This window comes from Symphalangus syndactylus, chromosome 16 (assembly GCF_028878055.3).
Source record: "Symphalangus syndactylus isolate Jambi chromosome 16, NHGRI_mSymSyn1-v2.1_pri, whole genome shotgun sequence".
NCBI lineage: Eukaryota > Metazoa > Chordata > Mammalia > Primates > Hylobatidae > Symphalangus > Symphalangus syndactylus.
This window is the reverse complement of record NC_072438.2, coordinates 50,326,164-50,348,593: the sequence shown is the minus strand read 5'-3', so window position 1 is coordinate 50,348,593 and position 22,430 is coordinate 50,326,164. Positions and strand designations below refer to the sequence as shown.

Below are 22,430 nucleotides of genomic sequence, written 5' to 3'. Positions count from 1 at the left end.
AAGTAGTTTAATATGAATTCAAAAGGAAGTTTGTCAGGTAGTATTTTGTATCTCTATTTTAATATAGAAATACATTAAGAAGCAATTCTGTAATTTTTAAATATTTTTACAGATATCGTTAACTCAAATGATCTCTAACTTTATTTCATATTTAAAAGACACAATTTCTGTTACAGCATTTATATTTGCTTTTGTTCACATATATTTTAAAATTCTCCAGGTGAACATTTTACTATAATTTGAACTATCAAATCCTGAATAGATTAACCCATTTATGCCTGAGGTTGCAATTTTTTAAATTTGGGCATGAAATTCATATATGTTACCTAGAAAAGTTCAAGAAACAAGAATTTGAAAAGGAAAAATTTTTATTATGTTGTATTGTTGAGTTATGTGGCATTCAAAAAATGGAACACTAGGCAAAATCCCTGCTACATTGTACGTAACGTATAAAATCATGTTTCTTGTCTCAGGGGGTGGTGAAAACTGCTGTCCAGTGTGATATTCAACAGAATGCTTCACATGCAAGGCAACATCACATTTTTCACACTGAAAAGTGTTGTTCTTATGACACTCAGCACACCACATTTGCATTCCCTGCTTGACTATCCCGTGATTTATGCCGTCATAATATGAGTCAGTGTTATGCTTCTGAGAAGGTCTTCTTTTTCAGCCAGGTTCTAGACGATGACCATGGGTCTTCAAATAATGGCGTACCACACATCGATGAAACTCCGGAAAATCCACTGGCTTCTCATCATATGCTTTATGCAATTGCCAAGCATTTTGTAAGACCAATTTGAAACACAACAAAAGAGGGCTTGATACCATTTATTTCCACGGATTGATGCCTGATACTTATTAATGTTTTCATCTGCTCTGCGTAGGACTCCTGTGAACTGGTTATATACAGTTTGATCATGTTTGGCTGCTGACCTTGGATCTTCTTTTTCAGTTTCTGGGAATAACAACTGACAAGACACAGGGGATCAATACCAGCACCAGATGAGGCAATAGTGACAACACTGTTATCATTCTACCTGCAGACAGTATTGCCTTTGCCATCAATTCAATAATCGAATGTGCCTCTATCTTTTTTTCTTTAGAGCTACATCTGATTCCAATGGAACCTTGTCAATGCGATACTTTCTCACTGTACCTGTTGCCTGATGTCCCATTGAACTGAGTTTATCAAGAAGTGCAATACTGGTGAAAAAGCTATCAAATACAAGATGGTATTGTCCAGGGTGTGTCTCTGTAATTGCCTCACCAAACTGAAGGACAAGTGATGCACCAACACCAGATTCCTCATGTTTAGTATCAGGGTTTTTACCCTGATAAAGCTGAAACCAGCAATGTAGCCCAGACATGTGGTACCACACCAAATCTTATAGCCAAACCGAATGGGCTTTCCCCAAATACATTGTTTGCACCCCTGACGACCAAAATAAGGAACCCTGGATTCATCAAAGCTGAAATATGTTTCATTTGGAACAAATTTCATACATCTCTCATTGAGTGTGCTTGCGAGAGATCACCACTTGGAAAACTGGTCCACTGAATCCAAATTTGCATTGTCAGCAACATGCAAATTAGAAAATGTAGTTTCACAGCACTTCGGGAGGCCGAGGCGGGCAGATCACGAGGTCAGGAGATCGAGACCACGGTGAAACCCCGTCTCTACTAAAAATACAAAAAATTAGCCGGGCGTGGTGGCGGGCGCCTGTAGTCCCAGCTACTCGGAGAGGCTGAGGCAGGAGAATGGCATGAACCCGGGAGGCGGAGCTTGCAGTGAGCCGAGATTGTGCCACTGCACTCCAGCCTGGGTGACAGAGCAAGACTCCGTCTCAAAAAAAAAAAAAAAAAAAGAAAATGTAGTTTCAAAACAGTCACGTCTCATGGCAGTACATTATGCCAGTACATTATGCGCATCTGTTCTTTGTTCCCCAAACACATGCCTTCTAGGAACTGAGATGTAACCGCTCAGAAAAATAATTTCCAGAAAAGATTTGAATTTGGAGGTAGTTAAGCCAAGACATCCTCACTTCGAGCACATAAGTTGGAGTCCTTGATAATGAATTCAACAACCTCATCATCATGAAAAAGCTCAAGAATTTCTATGGGAGTTCTCATTTTGGTGAAGAAATCGTTTGGTGGTTCTGTAACTCTACCTCTTATGGGTTGCACAGTTAGGCCATCTTTTATCCATTTGCAAACAATTTTGGTCACTTTCCTCCTCTTTGATGGTGGAGGTTGCTGCACAGTAGATGTAGATGAAAATTCAACAGGAGAGTTATCTTTAGGTGCATATGAGGGATCATCTCAGTCAGATCCAGCATCAGAGCCATCTTGAATAAGATATGCAGTTGCACGCAACAAAGAACCTGGTGGATTATTTCTTGTTCCACATTCTTTGTCTCCTGAGTCCTCATCAGAAACAGGTGCTGTAGCATTTTCAGGTGATTGTGTCACTATAGCACTTGCTGTTATCTGTCTCTAAAAGGTCAATTGTTTCATGTAAACTTAGAGTTTGCAGCATCTTGGGACAAAAATGAAAAAAAAAGGTATTATTAGTCCTAGTGGTAGTGGTTTTGCCTAGTGTTCCAAAAATAGAACGCGAAAAATGTCAAACCCATGACTAATGCAACAGTAATAATTTCGGTATTTTCTTTTCACAGCACAATAGCAAAGTGAGTAGAGAAGTAACAAAAAATTACTAGTATAGGTTGTAGTTCAGTAAAGTTATATGTACCTGTCTTTTTTTGTTTGTTGTGGGTTTTTGTTTTGTTTTGTTTTGTTTTGAGAGGGAGTCTTGCTCTGTCACCCATGGAGTGCAGTGATACTATCTCAGCTCACCGAAACCTCTGCCTCCAGGATTCAAGCGATTCTCCTGCCTCGGCCTCCCGAGTGGAGTAGCTGGTTGTTCACTTTTTCCAGTATAGACGCTATTATTCAGGGAAATTTTTTCATATGCTTGGTCCAGGGCAGATTGCGGGGAGGGATGTCATATATGTGGAAGTTTGATTTTCTTACCTTCTCCTCAGATGTTTCGCTTCTCTGTGGCCTGGGAACGATCTCATCCTCTTATTTGAGTTCTGCCATATCTGGTGATAATGTCAATGTTATATATTTGTTTTTGGTTTTCTGTAGGAAGGAGTAGATTTATCTTGCTTCTAAAGCACCATTTTATTACCAGAAGTATGTATTAATATTCTGTTGCAGGGTAAAAAGTTCGTGCAAACTTTGCAGTTGACTGCCACACTCATTTATCATCTCACAGTTTCTGTAGCTCAGATGTCTGAGATAGGTTTACTGCTCAGGGTTTAACAAGGCTATGCCAAGTTGTGGGCAGTGGCAGCAGTCTCATCATTAGCTTGGAGTTCTCTCAATCTCATTCAGGTTGTTGGTATAATTTGTTTCTTGTGGTTGGAGGACTGAAGTCACTGTTGTTTTCTTGCTGTGCTTTGATTGGAGATCACTCTTAGTTCCCAGAGGCCACTCTTTAGGTACTAGCTATGTAACTTTCTCCAGAAGAAAGTCCACTGGTTCATAATATGTCTACTTCCTTTCTTCATCCCAGGAACAGAGCATTTTATGCTGCTACTTATCTCTTTTAAGAACTAATTGATTAGGTCAGGTCTATCCAAGATAATATTATTTCCCTTTTATTTCAAATTTAGCTGTTTAGGGATCTTCATTACGTCTGAAAAATTCCTTAGTCCATATAATGCAACATAATCAAGGGAAAGGTGTTCCATCATATTCACAGGCTCTGCTTGCACTCAAGGAAAGGGATTATAAAAGGTATGTCTATCAGGCAGTAGCATCTTGGGAGCCATCTTGGAATCTGCCTATCGTAATGTTCATCGTGACTGAAGAGGAGACTGTAAAGAGTAGGCAGAAATAACAAGTAATTAACCTGGAAGTCAAAGAAGTTACTGTGGATAAGAAATATGCAGGAAAGAAAATCTATTATTCTCAAAAAGAACTCAATGTCCGTTTCGTTTATTTAGGGTAATTCCAGTGCAAAACTAAACTACTATAGCTTTGGAAGATGGATACTAATATTACTCACTCTGAAGCTCTGCTCTCCAGTGTTTCAAAGCCATTCTTATTATTAATGGTTTCTGTTATAAAAGAAAGAATGAAAGATAATTATCTCATACAACCCAGATTTTCTTAAGTAGATTAATGTGATGTAAGAGACCAAAAAACTTTAAATATTTTTAACTGTCTCCCATTTCCTTGGTAACATGTACTTTCATGTAGGAAACACTCCTCTTACTATGAGTCAGTTCAGTCAGTTAGAATGTCACCTTTGGGTGTTTTAAGAAACATGAATATAATATTATTATTATTTCTTTTTCTTTTTTTAAAGCAAATCTTATATATATTTTAATATAAAGGGATTCTTGCCATGTTGCCTAGGCTGATCTCGAACTCCTGGGCTTCTGTGCTCCTGGGCTCCAGCAATCCTACAATGCTGGCCTTGCAAAGTGCTGGGATTACAGGTGTGACCCACCACATCCAGCTGATAGGATCTTCTCTAAGCCATTAGGAAAGAAAGTCATACAAATGTAGAAGCTTAGACTCATGACAGATGGAAAAAAATGTGATTTTAAAAAACAAGTTGGCACACATAGAATAATTAATCAAAGTTTCTTCCTATTCTTATTAGTCACTTATGTGTACCTCAGATTATTAATAACCACAGCTAAGCGGGGAATAATAGAGAAAAAGCAGAAAAGGATTTAAAATCAAATTTATTATTGTTGCAAAAAGTTATAAAAATGAATTAACAATGAAAATGTAAAACACTGATAAAAAATTTAAATTATTTTTGCTATTTCTGAATATCTAGAAAACTTGGAAAATTTAGGGAAATTTAAAAAGGTAGTGTGGTTATGTGCATGTGACTTATATCTGTGTTTAAATAACACATAAGAAAATCCATTTTAGAGTTAAACAGCAACAGATACAAACTTTATCACTATCTTTTAAAGATGACTTCAGATTATGATATTCAGTGTAACTTTATTTTTCTTCTATTCATTTATTCATATTAATGTTAATTAATTCATTAATGCATTTATCCACTTTCATAAAGGTATTTCTTGGGTAGTCTTATATACAAACGACTAAATTAGTTTTTTTATGTTAATTATCATATAATAACTCTAGGTCATAAATTTATATTTATAAATATTAACTAAACCTGCTGCTGATAGAGATTACTTATTATCTAAATGTTATCTGAATGATTTTCAACTGAGTGAAATTTTGTCAGCACCACCACCACCACCTCCCAAGACAGTCTGAAAATGTATGTGGTCATTTTTGATTGTCATGACGTGAAGGCAGGGATGCTACTAGCATCTAGTAGGTAAAGACCAGAGATGTTACTAAACATCCCATAATACACACCCTGATTTGTCTGTACATTTTTAAAATTTCAAAATTTTACATGCATTATTCAGAAATTGGCAGCAGTTTCCTAGTAACTATAGAAAAATCTATTATCCTCAGATGTGAGAATTTCCAAAATGGAGCACATTTTTCAAAGTGTAGTGGAAGAACATTGATGCATATGGGCATGCATATGTATGTATGAACTTAATGTATTTGTTGTAGTGCCAGAGATCTTTGTCAATAGAGCTGAGTTCACAGTGTAAACAATGGCCTGTTTTACTCTGAAGTTTGTTTTTGCCTTGAAAAGATGAAAATTTTCTCACAACACTATGTTTACTTGCTGTATAAAGCAGCCTTGAAAAGTTCTTGACTATTTCATGTAGAAGTGAAGTATTGATATACTTCACGTGGGCAGTTATATAAGTAAACTACATTAGAAATTATTCAGATATTAAGATTTTCTACAAAAGTGTTGTATTCCCAATCTCAGTAATCCATTTTTAGTATATAACAGAGTTAATCTGTGCTTTCAAAGCAATCCTAAAACTCAGAATATCTAATTTCTTAGTTTAATTTTATTTTATCTTGTTCTATACTTAGTATAGAAGAAAAACAGCTGGTATCCATCTTCTAAAATACATCTATTCACACTCTTGAATTCTACTATTAAATTTAGTTCAAACTTCTTTTATTTAAAATCATTCACTTTCTCAAAACTGCATGGAAAGGTTGACATGTCCTACCTACCTGTGAAAATTAGAGGTAGACTTGATATGTTAAAAAGCCCCTCAGAAATTTAGCCATCTGGTTTATCATTAAAAAGAACTTTCTTAAAGGAACTAGTCCCTTTGATTAAAAGCCCTGCTTTCCAAAATGAAATCATTTCCTAAGCCATGAACATTCTCTGCAGATGTTGTTTCTAGTGGAGTTGAAACACTTTTCCTTATCTTTACTTCTAGTAAAGATAAATCCAAGAGTATAAACAATTACCAATAATAGAATATTAATGTAGTTTCCTTCATAGCAGATGTAACACAAAAGTGTAACAAATTCAAATATATATAGACAATTTAAATCAAATTGATTAGCATTTGGATATGATCAGTCATGGGCGTGAAATGCTATTTAATCAGGTAATGACTTCATTAAGCATGGTTAATCACACACCACCTTGAACTCATTTTCTAAACATAGAATTAATTATTCAAATTATAGCAATTAAAACACACCAGTCAATGGCTGGATTCATTTTTAAAACTACCAAGGCAAGCCTGCCAAGAGAATCTACTCATCATTTTGCAGAAGTTGGTGTGTGTGTTGAATATCTAGTCCAATAAAATAGACTTCTGAATCAAATGGTACTATAGAAACAAAATATGGACAACACTGGGTAGTTATTTTTAACCAAATCACATAATCGATTTAGAGAAGTAAATAGTAGATAGAGAATATAATTGGATATTGAAATTTACCATTCTTTCCTCAAATATGGTACACCTCTTTCTTTATCATAGGACCATACTCAATTCAAACAAAGTAGAAATACATTTTCCTTACTTCACACAAAATCAACATGTATATATGTATCTATAACCCGTGCGTATATGTTCATTTTGTGTGGAGTAATCCACACCATACAAAGCTGGAGTGGATTATTTCATTTAATGGTGTACATAAACAAAAAAAAATCTTGAGAGATCTCACATCTAATTTTGGATACCAGATATAAAATGAGAAGAACGACTCATAAAATCCTCTAAGCATAGTCAACTATGGAAGAGGCTATTGGGCTTTCTGTTTTGAGGCATACACTTGGAAAACATTTATTGTGTCCCAGCTTAGGAAATTGTTGGATTCTGTTTCACGGCACTCTTTACATGGTCATTCTTGACCACTCTGGCACTGGAGGAATAGTTTATTTCCTGACTGTGCACACTTATGTACTCACTAATGTACTCAATAAAACTTAGGGGATGGAATGGGTAACATTGCCTTAAATTTGGCCTATGTCTCAGGATTATTATTCATAGCAATTTAAGATGGTAATTCTCTTAATACTTTCTTTTTCAAAATGTGGCCTACTATTTAATTATTCTACATTTAATTCAACATTCCAACTGTTAACGGGCATTATAATAATATACATCCAGAATTCTAACAAAACCTTTTCAAATATTACTTAAAAGTGTTAGCATATTTATACAATTACCAAGGTCATCAATTACGTTTTCCCATCAGTTGAAATCTACTATATAAAGTTTTCATGTGCAAATAATTCTTACAATTCCACACAGATAAGGTGAGCATTGAGTATCTGGATGTATTTGTGACACAGCTTTTAACAATTTTCCTTTCATTACAGCAATTCTTTCCTTTTAAAATGACCAAACAAGGTCAAATAATGATTATATTAATATATGCTTGTGAAGAAGTTATAACTCTTAGTAACATTATGTGAGAGAATAAAATGTAGGACTTACTTCTAAGAAACATTTAATTTCCATGTATTACTTGTAATACAGAAAATAGGATAGAAACACCAGCACATTCTCATCACAGAATGCTCATTTATGGACATGAAATATTCACACACTGTGATTCAAAGTGAACAGCTGTTAATAAAGAAGCTACTTAAAAAATAACAATAATTTCAACTTCATTCAATTTTTATCTCCTATTCTAGCATCACATATGAATTTTCTGAGAATTGATGTGTACCTGCTGTTATTCTAAAACTGTATTTATAGCAAATTGAAGTAATATTATTGACCTAGTAATTTAGTTTAATGAAAATTATGCCTCATTATCATAAATGTATAAAATAATACTGAATACTTTTATTGGAAATTGCTTCTGAAATTATGCCATTATAGTAACTCAACAAGAGGAAACAATATAAATGGAAAATTCCATCTTCTTGCTTAGGTAAAACTACATTTTAAAGGCTATCTAACATACATTGAGATTTATTGAGGTTAAAATATATGATGAAATGATAGTGAAAACAAGCGATACATGTTGAAAATTCAACCTAAAATGTAATACATCTTATACATATATTTGCTATATATAATAAAAATGCACTTTGTTATCTATCTACTGAATATCGTTTAGCTGCACAATCAGTATCTGAGTATCCCTTGATGAATGTACACAGTGTGCTTCTGAATACATCATTGTCTTCATATTCCATTTAAAATGCAGTAACTGGCTTGACAAATATTTCTGGTAATAGAATGCAGCTATCTTAATGTTTATTTATTCATTTACTTATTTTAAAATTTTATGATAGTCCACGTTTTATGGTTCAACTCAAATGCTGCCTCTTCTATGCAGCATTTCCTGGTCTAATACAATAAAGAGTTTCTTCTTCCCTGAGTTTTGCCATATTCCTTGGCCCCTGGTTTGTTAAATGAATCACTTTCTTTTTTGAATCATGATTTCGATCTAATTTTTTTTTTTCCGGAAGTGGTTCAGATGCTGACATGTTAAGGCTGTTGCAAACAGCTTAAATTTTGAGTCATTTAAATTCTGCAACTTTGCCTTATTAACCCAGATATTGTAAATAAATACTGTGATGATTAATGTTATGTGTCAATGTAACTAGGGTAAGGGATACTCAGATTTGGTAAAACATAATTTCTGGGTGTTTCTGTAAGAGGGCCTCTGGAAGAGAGTAGCATTTGAATCAGTAAACTGAGTAAAGAAGGTCTATCCTTACTAATATGGGTGGGCCTCATCCAGTCCTTTGGGAGCCTGCCAGAATAGGACAACATGGTAAGGAAGGGTATGTTGTTTCTTCCTGAGCTAGGAGGTCCACTTTCTTCTGCCCTTGAACATCAGAGCTCCTGGTTCTTGAGTGTTTGAACTCCAGCACTTGCAGCAGCACCCCCTCAATTTCATAGGCCTTTAGCCTCAGACTGAGATTTATGCCTTCAGCCTCTCAGGCCTTCAGACTCAGACTGAATTACGCCACCAACTTTCCTGGTGCTCCAGCTTGCAAACTGGTGGGGCTTCTTGGTGTTCATAAATTCTAGAACCAATTTCCATAATAAATGTATTACATATGTAATGGTTAATACTGAATGTCAATTTGATTGGATTGAAGAATGCAAAGTATTTTTCCTGGATGTGTCCGTGAGAGTGTTGTCAAAGGAGATTAACATTACAGTCACTGGACTGGGAGAGTCAGACCCACCCTTAATCTGTGTGGGCACTGTCTAATCAGCTACCAGTGTGGCTATGATAAAAGCAGGAAGAGGAACGTGAAAGGACTAGACTGGTTAAGTCTTCCCACCTTCGTCTTTCTCCTGTGCTGGATGCTTCCTGTCCTGGAACATCGGACTCCAGGTTCTTCAGCTTTTGGGCTCTCAGGCTTTACGCCAGTGCTTTACCAGGAGCTCTTGGGCCTTCAGCCACAGACCAAAGGCTGCACTGTTGGCTCCCCCACTTTTGAGGTTTGGGGACTTGGTCTGGCTTCCTTGCTCCTCAGCTTGCAGATGGCCTATTGTGAGACTTCACCTTGTGATCGTGTGAGTCAAAACTCCTTAATAAATTCCCCTTCATATATACATCTATCCTATTAGTTCTGTCCCTCTAGAGAACCCTAATATGACATATAATATATTATATATCAGTATAGGTCCTATTGGTTTCATTTCTCTAAGAACCCTGAGTAATACAGATGGACACATGACTAAGTATAATATAATATGGTCATGGCCCAGTATACGCTGTGAGAATGAATACAGTGGAAGTCAACCAGGTGTGGTCACGGTGGAGCAGGCTCAGAACAAAGATCTTGCCTGTCCTGCCTATATCATCCTTTCACTTGACAGACAGATACTCAGTGGTATAAAGGAGCTCTATTATTAATTAGATCATCTATAATCAGATGAACCAGAAAGAGTCATGGGAATTTCAATATTGAAGGTGTTAGAGGTAGCTGGAATTCAAAATATTGTAAAGCCTAGAATATTTACTACATTGTTTTACATTCTCTTATTTTAAAATCACTTATTTATATATATTTTTTTCTGTTTTTCCTCATTAGCCTTCTCAAGCTCCTTTTATTTTTTAGGCTTCTGTAATTAGCAGCTATAAATTACTTACATTTACATACTATCAACACTTTTGGTTAAAATAAATTATGAAGTGAAATATAGTATGTCTGCAGCTTACTATAAGCCAGTAGGTAAGGTACAGTTTAAAAAAAAGTTATTTCCTTAAAATGTGAAACATAGACATTATGCTAGTAAAAGTGAACAATACTTTTAGATACCATGTTCATTCATTTAGTTTTTTTTTGACTCTTAGGAATCATCAAATGTACAAATTCAGCAGAGGAATATTAATTTTAATATACAGGTCTTTTTTTAAAGGAAAATATTCTCCCTTTCTTGGATATAATTAGCAATGGAAAATTTAAAATACTTTTTTTTTTTTTTTTGAGACAGAGTCTTGGTCTGTCACCCAGGCTGGAGTGCAGTGGCTCGATCTCCGCTCACTGCAACCTCCGCCTCCCGGATTCAAGATGTGCGCCACCATGCCGGCTAATTTTTGTATTTTTAGTAGAGAAGGGGTTTTTCCGTGTTGGCCAGGATGGTCTCAAACTCCTGACCTCAGGTGATCCACTCGACTTGGCCTCTCAAAGTACTGGGATTACAGGCACGAGTCACCACACCCCACCTTAAAATACTTTTTAATACATGACTAAAAGCATCAAACAAAATGGATAATTATTATATCAAAATGCCTAAGGTAATATTCTTACAAACATTGCTGATTCGTATTTTCCCATTCTTTCAGGATGTGAATTAAGAGGTCAAGAAATAAAGAGAAAAAAGTGAAATATAGATAGGCAATAATAACAAAAATAATCAAGACGGTTGAAAACATTTGGAAAATAAGAATTGACTGATAAATGTACAATAATTACACAAAGTTTGTCACTGAGGACTAACAAAGACAGGCAAGTCACCTAGTCTGTCAGCTTCACTCACATTATTTTTTCTAAATTTTACACCCACTTGCTGTCATAAAACATCATTGTCTAAATCCTTATTTGCTTTTTTACAGTAGTATCATAACCCTATAATAATCATAAAACTCTGAAAAAGCTTTGTCATATTTCAATCATTCCTAGAATTTTGTTTCACTAGAACTGAGAAGTACCTTTTCAAGAAAGAAAAATCAAGCTGCTAAAATTGATAACTGTAATTCTACATTTTAAAATATGATTTGAAAACCAAAAATTATAATTTTAAAATTTTTAAATAGAATTTGCTTCCTCTTTGATAAATTGAAGTGTTAGTGTCATTTTAAATATTTCTTTCTTGTCTACACACTGGGAATTGATTGTTCAATTCATGGTTATTCATAGTACATCTCTAGGCAACCTCATTAGTTCATGAAAGATCCTTTTTTCTCCTCTTCAGATGTATTTGCAATATTGCAATAAAACACTTTTTACTTTCTCTAGAAATTCTCTTTCATTATTTTTGACTTGGAAGATAAAGTTTACATGTGTTAGGCAAGGCAAAAACCTTTTTTTTTAATCTGCCTATTAGGAATTTTGTCTATACATAGCTATTTATTTAGATGAAGGTGGATCTTTCACATTTGGTTATAGTATCACAGAAGATACTATTCCAAGATATTCAGTATTTCCAAGCTTGACAGGAATGATGATGGTTCTCACTGAATTTTTCCTCCCTAATTTGGTGGGCAATAAGTAGGCATGTGCTATGGGACAAATTGTGTTTCTTCACAAAATTAATATACAGAAGGTACGAAATGCCTCAGAATGTGATTTTTTGGAGACAAGGCCTTTAAAGAGGCGGTTCCATTCAAATAGGGCGCTTAGAGTGAGTCTTAATCCAATAAGACTAATCCAATAGGGCAAATAAGAACATACAGAGACACCATACGTAGACACCGGAAAAAGATAGCTATTACAAGAGAGAGGCCTCAGAACAAACAACCTTGCCAACACCTTGGTCTATTACTTTTATCCTCTAAAACTGTGAGAAAATAATTTTCCCTTTTTAAGCCATGTACTCTGTGGCAGCATAACAGACTTTGTTATGGCAGTCCTAAAAACCTAATATACATAGGAAAAAGGAGGAAAATAGTCTCTGTGTTTAATTACCACTCCTAGATAAATTCAGCCTTGTATGTTATGGGGCCTACAAGATCATCCACATTATGTCTTGTGACTTTGCCTTTAATAGCAAAACAATCAGTTAATGTAGAAATTAGGTTTCCCCAAAAACACAGATTCAAGCAATTATGGTTGAAAATTGCATTTTTTCTTTTTGTATTTAAATAACAAAACTTAAAATAGGAATATTTGATTAAATTTAAATTTAGGTAACATAAGTATTTACAGGCAATCTATAGCAAGATTAAGAATACAGTACATTTTTTACCTTTTATCTATTACCCTCTTCCATCCCCCAGTGGCTCCTTCCATGAAATACATAGTTTGAGCTGAATCCCACTCTGGAATAACATAGGCAATTTTGAATCCTGTTTTATGTTTCAATCAAATAAGGCAGGATCATTTTAAGTGGGCATTGCAAATTTCAGGCTTCACCTTCAATTAAAAGAACACAAGGAAAGGCTCTTTTCTCCTAACAGTCCAAAGCCTAGGACTGGAGGCATTTGGATTTCCTCCTGTACATCACTTGCCATTGCACATTATCTCCCAGCAACAGCTGGTGACACACAGACACTGTGCCTCTAGGAAAGCTCTCTTTTCCCCCTTCCATCTGTTTCAGTCCATTTACTTCAGAAATAAAACACTGCTTTAGCTACTGTGCTTACAACATCTTATCCACAGTGTAATTTAAATCCCTTCAGTTAGAGGAAGCAGATTTTGCATTCTGAGGCTAGTTTTACTTAAAAAAAAAAAAGAAAGAAAGCTGAAGTTATAGGTCTTCACAACCAGATTATCACACGGAAACTTTTTATAAGTAGGACAGGAAAATACACAATGCTTATGTTATCAAAAGAATATAAAGGTAACAAGTAAATATGTTTGAAAATAAAATATACTGACTGTATTTCCAAGGTTGAACTTAAACCTAAGTGACTTTTATTTATTTTCACTACAGAACAGGAAGGATTCGCAATTTTGTAAGGGCTGCTATATCAGTCTCTATGCTTAACTGCTCTTGATTGGGAAGCAGCAACAAACATCAATGAAAGTAGAAGTAACCACAACTTCTGCTTCTTCACACCCTCACACCTGCTTTGAATGCCTAGACCATGACTATAGTATAAGGTTTTTTTTTCTATTTTTCTCTTTTTGAATTTGTGTGTGACCTCTTCTCCAATGTTTGAAAAAAATCACAAGCTCAGAAATCAAATGGCCAAAGTCTGAACAAAGACTACAATATTACATATGAAATGAGCAAGTTATTTAACATATCTGTCTCTGTTTATCTAAAAAATAAGCTACCTACTTCATAGAGTTACTATGAAGATTAAATGATATGTTTCATTTAAAGTGTTTAATACAGTGCCTGTCCTGCTGTAAGGGATCAAATGTAAGTTAACATAAATGTTGCAGAAATAATAATAATGAAAATAAAATATATTATTTTCCTTTGATTACTGTGATTCTTCTCCATTTTCAAGAAAAGAGAATGTCGTTAGTCTTTTGAATCAATCTCTTTGTTTTTGGTTTGAGGTGATGGAGAAATACAAAATCTTACTCCTGATATTGACGTTGTAAGAGTTATACCATTTCTTCCTAAATACATGATTGCAACAAAGCTAATTCTGTTCAGCAGAACATAAAATCAATGTTTATATTGATGTTTTCTAATGTACTAATTTATTTGTTTCTTATTTAGTAGAATTTTTTATTTTAAAATAGTTTTTTTTATTTTGTGATTTTTTTCTGTATTTCCAAGTGAACATTTTTCTCCATTGGATTGTAAAAGCAGAAATGCATGTTAACTTTATGCTTTTTTGTTTGTTGTTTCTCTGTTTATTATTATAAGATATAATAAGATATTTTTGTTGTAAAACAATAAAATATGAGTTTTAGGTTTTAAATTTAATTTTTAAATTTTAGGTTTTAAATTAAGTTTTAAAGCTAGGTTTTAAATTTTATTTATTAATTTCCAAGTTGAATCAACAGTAAATATGGCTTTACCCTTTGTTTCTTATAGACCATTATGAAAATTGTCATTCTGTTCCACTCTGGGACTGTCTACTTTTAAATCACCATGTGGAAATCTATTGTAGATCTCAAAATTAATTGTCCAAATGGAACTATTGATTTCACTCCTCCTCACAAAAGCCCCCAATTTGTTCATCCTCAACTCTCACACATCAATAGTGACATTATCACTGAGCCAGTCGCTTAAGCAAAACACATGCTTTATCTTTATCTTTCCGTTTTCTTCACACTTCACATCTGATCTCTCAGTAAGTCTTTAGGTAGTATATTTAAAATACACAAAAACTTAAATTACTTGTGACTCTCTCCATCTCCATAAGCCACCATCACCCTGTAAATGGTCTACTGTGATGGCATTCTATATTTGTCAATGTGGGCTAGTTTGTTAGTCTTGACAGGAAGTTCATTAATTTTTATTATCTAAAAAAACACGTAATACTTAGCTCATTATAATTCTCAGGTCAATCATGAAGTACAAAAGTATATGAGAAAATTGAAAGTCTCCTCCTCTTACCCTTGCCACTCTCTCCTTTATCTCTTCAGAAGTGACCATAGTTAACTGGTTAAAATGTGTATTCTTCAGTTCTGTGCAATTATATGTGTAGTTCTTAAGTGGGGCTGATTTTCCACCTAGGGCAATTTTACAATGCCTGAAGGCATTTTTGGTTGTTATTACTGCATGAGGTTGCTACCGACACATAGTAGGTAGGGGTCAGGAACACTGCTGAACTTCTACAATGCACAGGCAGCCCTTCACAACAGAGAATTATTTGGACCAAAATATGAATAGTACTGAATTTGAAAAACCCTGGTTTTTTTTTCGTTTTTTGTTTTGTTTTGTTTGTGTGTGTGTGTGTGTGTTGATGTTGGTGATGTTGCTTTTTCTTTAAACAATCTGCTGTTTTAATATAATCATAGAGTTGTCCAGTTATTCAATTTTAGAATACTTTTATCACTCAAACAAGAAACCCCACATCCATCATCAGTCATATCTCATTTCCTGTAATCCTCCCAACCCTAGGCAGCCATAATCTACATTCTGTCTCTACAGATCTATTTTGAACATTTCATATTAATGAAATTATACAATATGCGATGTTTTGTGATTGGGTTCTTTCACTTAGCATAATGTTTTCAAGGTTCATCAACATTTAGTATGCATTTTTATTTCATTTCTTTTCATTGCAAAATAATATTGCATTGCATTGATATCCTATTTTTATTAATATTTTTCTGTCAGTTGATGGAAATTTGGGTTGTTTCTATTCTTTGGCTATCACTAATAGAACTTCTAAAGATATTTGTGTACAAGTTTCATGTGAATATATGTTTTTTTTTCTCTTAGTATAAACCTAAGAATGCAGTTGCTGAATCATATGAAACTCTATATTTCACATTATGAGGAACTGCCAGACTGTTTTCCAAAGTGGCTGCACCATTCTCACCACCAATGTATGAGCTCCATATTCTCCACATCTTTGTCAACTCTTATTACATGATTATTATGATATTTTGATTATACCCATCAAAGCACATGAAAAGTGGTATATCATTGTGATTTTGATTTTCATTTCTCTAATGACTAATGGTTTTTACCATCTTTTTATGTGCTAATCATTTGTATATCCTCTTTGGAGAAATGTCTACTTAGTTTTTTTTTTTTTTGAGATGGAGTTTTGCTCTTGTTGCCCAAGCTGGAGTGCAATGGCATGATCTCAGCTCACTGCAACCTCTGCCTCCTGGGTTCAAGCGTTCTCCTGCCTCAGCCTCCCGAATAGCTGGGATTACAGGCATATGCCGCCAAGCCTGGCTAATTTTTTATTTATTTTTATTTCTTAGTAGAGACGGGGTTTCCCAATGTTGGTCATACTGGTCGCAAACTCCCAACCTCAGGTGATCTGCCTGCCTCAGCCTCCCAAAGTGCTGGGATTACAGGCGTGAGCCTCCACGCCCAGCCTACTTAGATTCTCTGTCATTTTTTTATTTGTTTTTTTTATTATTATTAAGTTGAAGAATTATTTGTATTATATATATGAGTCCTTCGTCCAATATATGATTTATAAATATCTTCTCCCATTCTATGCTTTGTTTCCACTTTATGTATATTAATTTTTTAAAGCAAAAGAGTTTTAATTTTGACATACATCAACTTTTATATTTTATGTTTTCTGACCTACCTGAAGCTCATGAAGATATACTCCCATATTTTCCTCTAGGAATTTTATAGTTTTATTTTAAATATTTAGGTTCACGTTCTGTTTTAAGTTAGTTTCTGTGTGTAATATGAGGAAAATATCCAACTACATTCAGTTAACTTTTTAAATTGATAAATAAAATTTGTGTATTTCTATGGTAAACTGTGCGATGTTTTGGTTTATGTATAAGTTGTGGAATGATTAAATCAAACTAATTAACATATCCCTCATTTCAAATACTTTTTTTGTAGTGGGTCCATTTCAAATCCATTGTCTTAGCAATTTCCAAGTATACGACAGATTGTTAACTATAGTCATCATGCTGTACAGTAGATCTCCAGATTTCTTTTTCATGTGGATATCTAATGTCCAAGTGATGCAGACAAACCCCAAAACTGGGGCTCAGCCTGGGAGGGTTTTTGGCTTCATACAGGAAAGAATTCAAGAGTGAGCAAACAGAGTAAAGTAAAACAAAACAACTTTATTAGAGCAACAGAGCACAGGAAAATGGGTGCTCCATAGAGCAGGGCTTCGCCATAGGCAGAGTAGCACTCATGGACTGCTGGCTAGCTATATTTATAGCTATTTTTAATTATATGCTAAATAAGTGGCAGGTTATTCACAAATACTCTAGAACAAGGATGGGGAGTCCCCAGAACTGAGAGTTCCTCCCCTTTTAAACCATATATTGTAAATTCTGGACATTGCTATGGCACTTGTAAACTGTCATGGTGCTGATGGGAGTGTCTTTTAGCTTGTTAATGCATTATAGTTAGCATATAATGAGCAGTGAGGGCAACTAGAAGGTTGCTTTTATCACCATGTTCATTTTAGCTGCATTGGGCTAGTTTCTTTACCGCATCCTGTTTTGACCAGATCCTGTTTTGATCAGCAGGGTTGTGATTGGTGCTCAGAAAAGAAGTTCTGCTAATCTCCTTCCCCACATGCATCACCTGTTGAAAAGACTATTCTTCCTCATTGATTTGTCTTGGCACTGTAGTCAAAAATCAAATAACTGTAGATGTGAGGTTGTTTTTTTTGACTGTCAATCCTATTGCTTTGGTCTATGTGTCTAGCCTTATGACATAACCACATAATGGATTGGTGTAGCTTTGTAGTATTGAATTTACGCATGTGAGTTCTCCAACATTGTTCTTCTTTTATAAGATTGGTTTCTCTATCCTCTTCATTATTAAAAATAAGATATTAAAATATCCATTTGTTTTGTTACTTTTCTATTTTCCCTTTCAATTTTTTCAGTTTTTATTTTATGTATTTTGGGGACCTTTGTTAGGTGCATATGTGTTTATAATTTGTGTATCTTTCTGATGGATTAGCACTTCTTATCATGAAATGTCCCTGTAGATCTCTCTTTTATTATAAAGTCTGTTTTACCTAATATAGGTATAAACACACCAGTTTTCGTGTGTTTGGTGTTTTCTAGCCTTTTATTTATTTATATTTTTTGAGACGGAGTCTTGTTGTCACCTAGGCTGGAGGGCAGTGGCGCAATCTCGGCTCACTGAAAGCTCCACCTCCCGGGTACATGCCTTTCTCCTGCCTCAGCCTCTGGCATAGCTGGAACTACAGGTGCCCCCCACCACACCTGGCTAATTTTTTTTTTTTTATTTTTAGTAGAGATGGGGTTTCACCATGTTAGCCAGGATGGTCTCGATCTCCTGACCTCATGATCCACCTGCCTCGGCCTCCCAAAGTGCTGGGATTACAGGCATGAGCCACCACGCCCGGCCTGTAGCCTTTTATTTTTAACCAACTTGAATCTCTGATTCTAAAGTGAGTCACCTGTAGACTACATGTAGGTAGATTTTGTTTTTTTGTTTCTGTGTCCAGTTTTACAAACTCTGCATTTTAATTGGATTGTTTAATTCACTCATATTTAAATGTTATTATTGATGGAGTTGTATTGGCATATTACTATTTACTTTTTGTTTTCTATGTCTCATATGTTTTTGTTTCTATATTCCTATTTTATGGCTTTTTGGATTACCTTAATTTTCCCAGTGTAACATTTTAATTTCTTTATTGATCTTTTAGTATATACATATATATATATATATATATATATATATATATATACATATATATATATATATATATATATATAAAATGTATTTTTTTAGCAGTTGTTCTGGAACTTACTATACATATTCTTACTCATCAGAATCAACTTTATATTTATACTAACTTAATTTCAATGAGATATGAAAAAGTCGGTCCTACATAGATCTATGTTTTCTTTCCCATTCATGTGCTATTATTATTGTATATATTGCATCTATATTTCACTAATCCAACAATACATGTACAATTATTACTTTATACATATATGTTATCTTTTAAAAGAGAGAAGAGAGAAGAGCAATTATAGAGAGAGTACATTAATATAAAACTTTCTACTTACTATTTCTGGCTCTCTTAATTCATTTTTGTGTTTTAAGTTAAAATTTAAACACAACTTCAGCTTTTTTTACTTACTTAACTTCAGCTTTGTTTCCACATACATTCTTTGTGCTAACTTTTCTCAACTATATTACATTTCTTTATGATGTAGCCCTGCTGTAGTTTCAATGTCTGCTCCCAAAACTCATGTAAAACATTGTCTCCAATGTGGAAGTGTTGAAAGGTGGAGCTTTTTCTGCACCCATCCATAGTCAAATTTCTCAGGAATCAGGTAGGAGTTTGTGAAGCCCCAGTAGAGCCTAAGACTTAAGAAGGTAGTTTTGAGAGAGCAGATCAACACCAAGGTGGCTGATCTGCCCTACTGAGCTTGCTTACAGGTTCAAGACCAGAAACAGGGGAGTTCCCCAAGAGGCTTGGCTATAGCCCCATTTGGCCTTGAGCTTTTAACCAAAGACATCTGTCAAGGGGTCCACAAGGAATGATGCACATTAGTGCCTTGGTGGAAGGGCTTATTTGCCCATTGACATCAGTCTCAGCAGTGAACCTGAATGTTGTCCTGTGGTGCTTCTTCAGCTTTCCTTAGCTGAATTCCTAGCTCAGAGTCACTCTCACAGGGACCCGGAGGGAGACTCACCCATATCTCCCAGTCTAAGATTCGAAGCCTTCCAGACAAGCTTGCCAACCTCCATCCCACAACAGATCCCAAGGAGGTCTAATCTCAGCTCTGGTCCCTTTTGCTCCAACTGGAAACTATCCCATCTGTGTAGGGATGTGCTAACAGCCTTATACCTGTCTGGGACACTGTGACAGGCTCTCTAGCCTCTGTCCCATAACAGATTCCAAGGGGGCCCAGTTTCAGTCTAGTCTCTCTCTTTGCAGTCAAGGAAATGTCCTATCTGTGTAGGAACTTGCTGGGTAATGCATACCACTCTTTGAAGAGACCAGGCTTTCAGCCTCTGTCCCACACCAGATCCCAGGCTCAACTCTAGGTCCCCTACTATAGTTGAAGAACTATCTCATCTGTGTAGGAACCTACTGGGAGTTGCACAGCCATCTAAGCCAATGTGACAGGCATGCCAGTCTTCATTCCACAGCAGATCCTGAAGGGGCCTAGTGTGTCTCTGGCCCCTCCTGAGAAATACTCTGTATGTGCAGAGTAGGACCCATCCTGTTTGTGCAGAGACCTTCAGGGATGCATGTCCATCTGGGACACTGAGACAGCCTTTTGAATTCAGGTCCCTGGCCAGCATTCCTACACAGCCTTAGTACCCTCACTGGGCCTTCCCCAGGTCCATCAGGGCCAGAAAGCCATGTCAACCCTACAACCTTTGCAGCTCTCCTAGACTTGGGCTAAGAATGTCCTCTAATGCTAAGATAGATCCAGTAGATATAGGCTCAGGGCATAAAACAGTTAGTTTAGAATTCCTAGATGCTCCTCTGAAGAAGGACAGGCACAATCAAAGTCAGACTGTAAAGACTAAAATACATACTTAATGGGCAGACATCATCACACTTCCAAAGGTATCAAGAACATACAGGAAAATAGGATGTAACCAAATGGACAAAATAAGGCACTAAAGACTGGCCCTATAGTGATGAAGATGTGTAATCTCTCATACAAAGAATACGAAATAGCTGTTTTAAAGAAGCTTGATGAACTTCAAGAAAACACAGATAATTAATTCAAAAATTTGCCAGAGAAATTTTAACAAAGATATTAAAATTAAAAAAAAAAGGAAATCCTGGACCTACTAAACACAATGAATGAAATAAAAAAAATGCAGTAGAGGGCATCAAGAGCAGGACTAATAAAACAGAAAAAAGAATCAGTAAACTTGAAGACAGACTTTGAAAATGCGCAGAGGAGGAAAAAAGAAAAATAGTGAAAAAGAGTAGACCAAGCTTATGGGTCCTATGGAACAACATCAACATGGCAAGTATCCAAGCTATTGAAGTTAGAGAACTGAGAAAGACAAAGTATAAGTAAACTTATTTAAATGAATAATAACTTTAAACCTTTGAAACCTGGAGAAATATATAAATATCTAGATACGTGAAGGCCAACATTCACCAATCCAATTCAACCCAAATAAGAATACTTCCAGAAATTATAATTGAATTCTCAAATGTCCAAGACAAAGAGAGGATCCTGAAAGCAACAAGAGAAAAGAAGCAAATAACATGTAAGAGAGATCCAATGCACCTGGTGGCAGACTTTGCAGGAGAAACCTTACACGCAAAGAGGAAGTGCAACAATGTATTCAGAATACTGAAGAAAAAAATTATATCAAGAACACTGTACCCAGCAAAGTTATTTTTCAGAAATGAAAGACAAATAAGGACTTTCCCAGAAATAGAAAAGCTAAGAGAATTTATTGCTACCAGACCTGTCATGCAAGAAATGCTAATGAAAGTTATTCAAATCGAAAGAAAACGAAGCTAATATGATTGTTACTCTAGTATTTTAATTATTTATTTAAGCCACTTATATTGTTAGTAAGAAAACTAAAAGACAAAACTATTAAAAAAATAACAATAACAACTCGATAAAAGATAAGCGATACCAAATGTAAATTGTGACATCAAAAATTCAAAGTGTTGGTGGAGAAGGGAGTTAGTTTGCACAGGATTTTTAGAGAGTTGTTTGTTTTATTTTTTGTGTGATCACAGTACATTGGTATCAGTTTTAAATACTTGTAATTATAGAATGCTTTTGGTAAGCTTCTTAGGTTACCACCACAAAGCAAAAATCTATAATAGGTACACTAACAATGAAAAGGAATAAATTAATGCATACTACCAGAGAAAATTATTTAACCACAAAGGAAGACAGTAGAATGAAAGAGAATAAGAGAAGAGTTACAAAACAACCCACGAAACAAGCAACAAATGAAAGTAGTAAGGCTTTAACTATCAATTATGACATTGAACATAAATTGACTAAATTATCCAATTAAAAGTGGCTGAATGGATTAAAAAACAAGACCCATGTATATGCTGCCTAGAAGAAACTCACTTCACGTGTAAAGACACACAAAAAGTGTGGGGATGGAAAAAATATTTCATAAAAATGAAAACTGTTAAGAGAGCCGGGGTAACTGAGCTTATATCAGATAAGATAGATTTTAAGTCAAGAACTGTAAAAAGACCCATAGAAGGTTGTTATATCATGATAAGTGGGTCAATTCAGCAAGATATAACAATAGTATACA

The 22,430-nt window shown here is 35.0% G+C and overlaps 1 pseudogene; it reads right to left on the bottom strand.

The window, feature by feature from the left end:
- Positions 1-336: 336 nt before the first annotated feature.
- On the bottom strand, positions 337-2,539 carry LOC129464618 (piggyBac transposable element-derived protein 3-like; annotated as a pseudogene).
- Between the last annotated feature and the right edge of the window lie 19,891 nt (positions 2,540-22,430).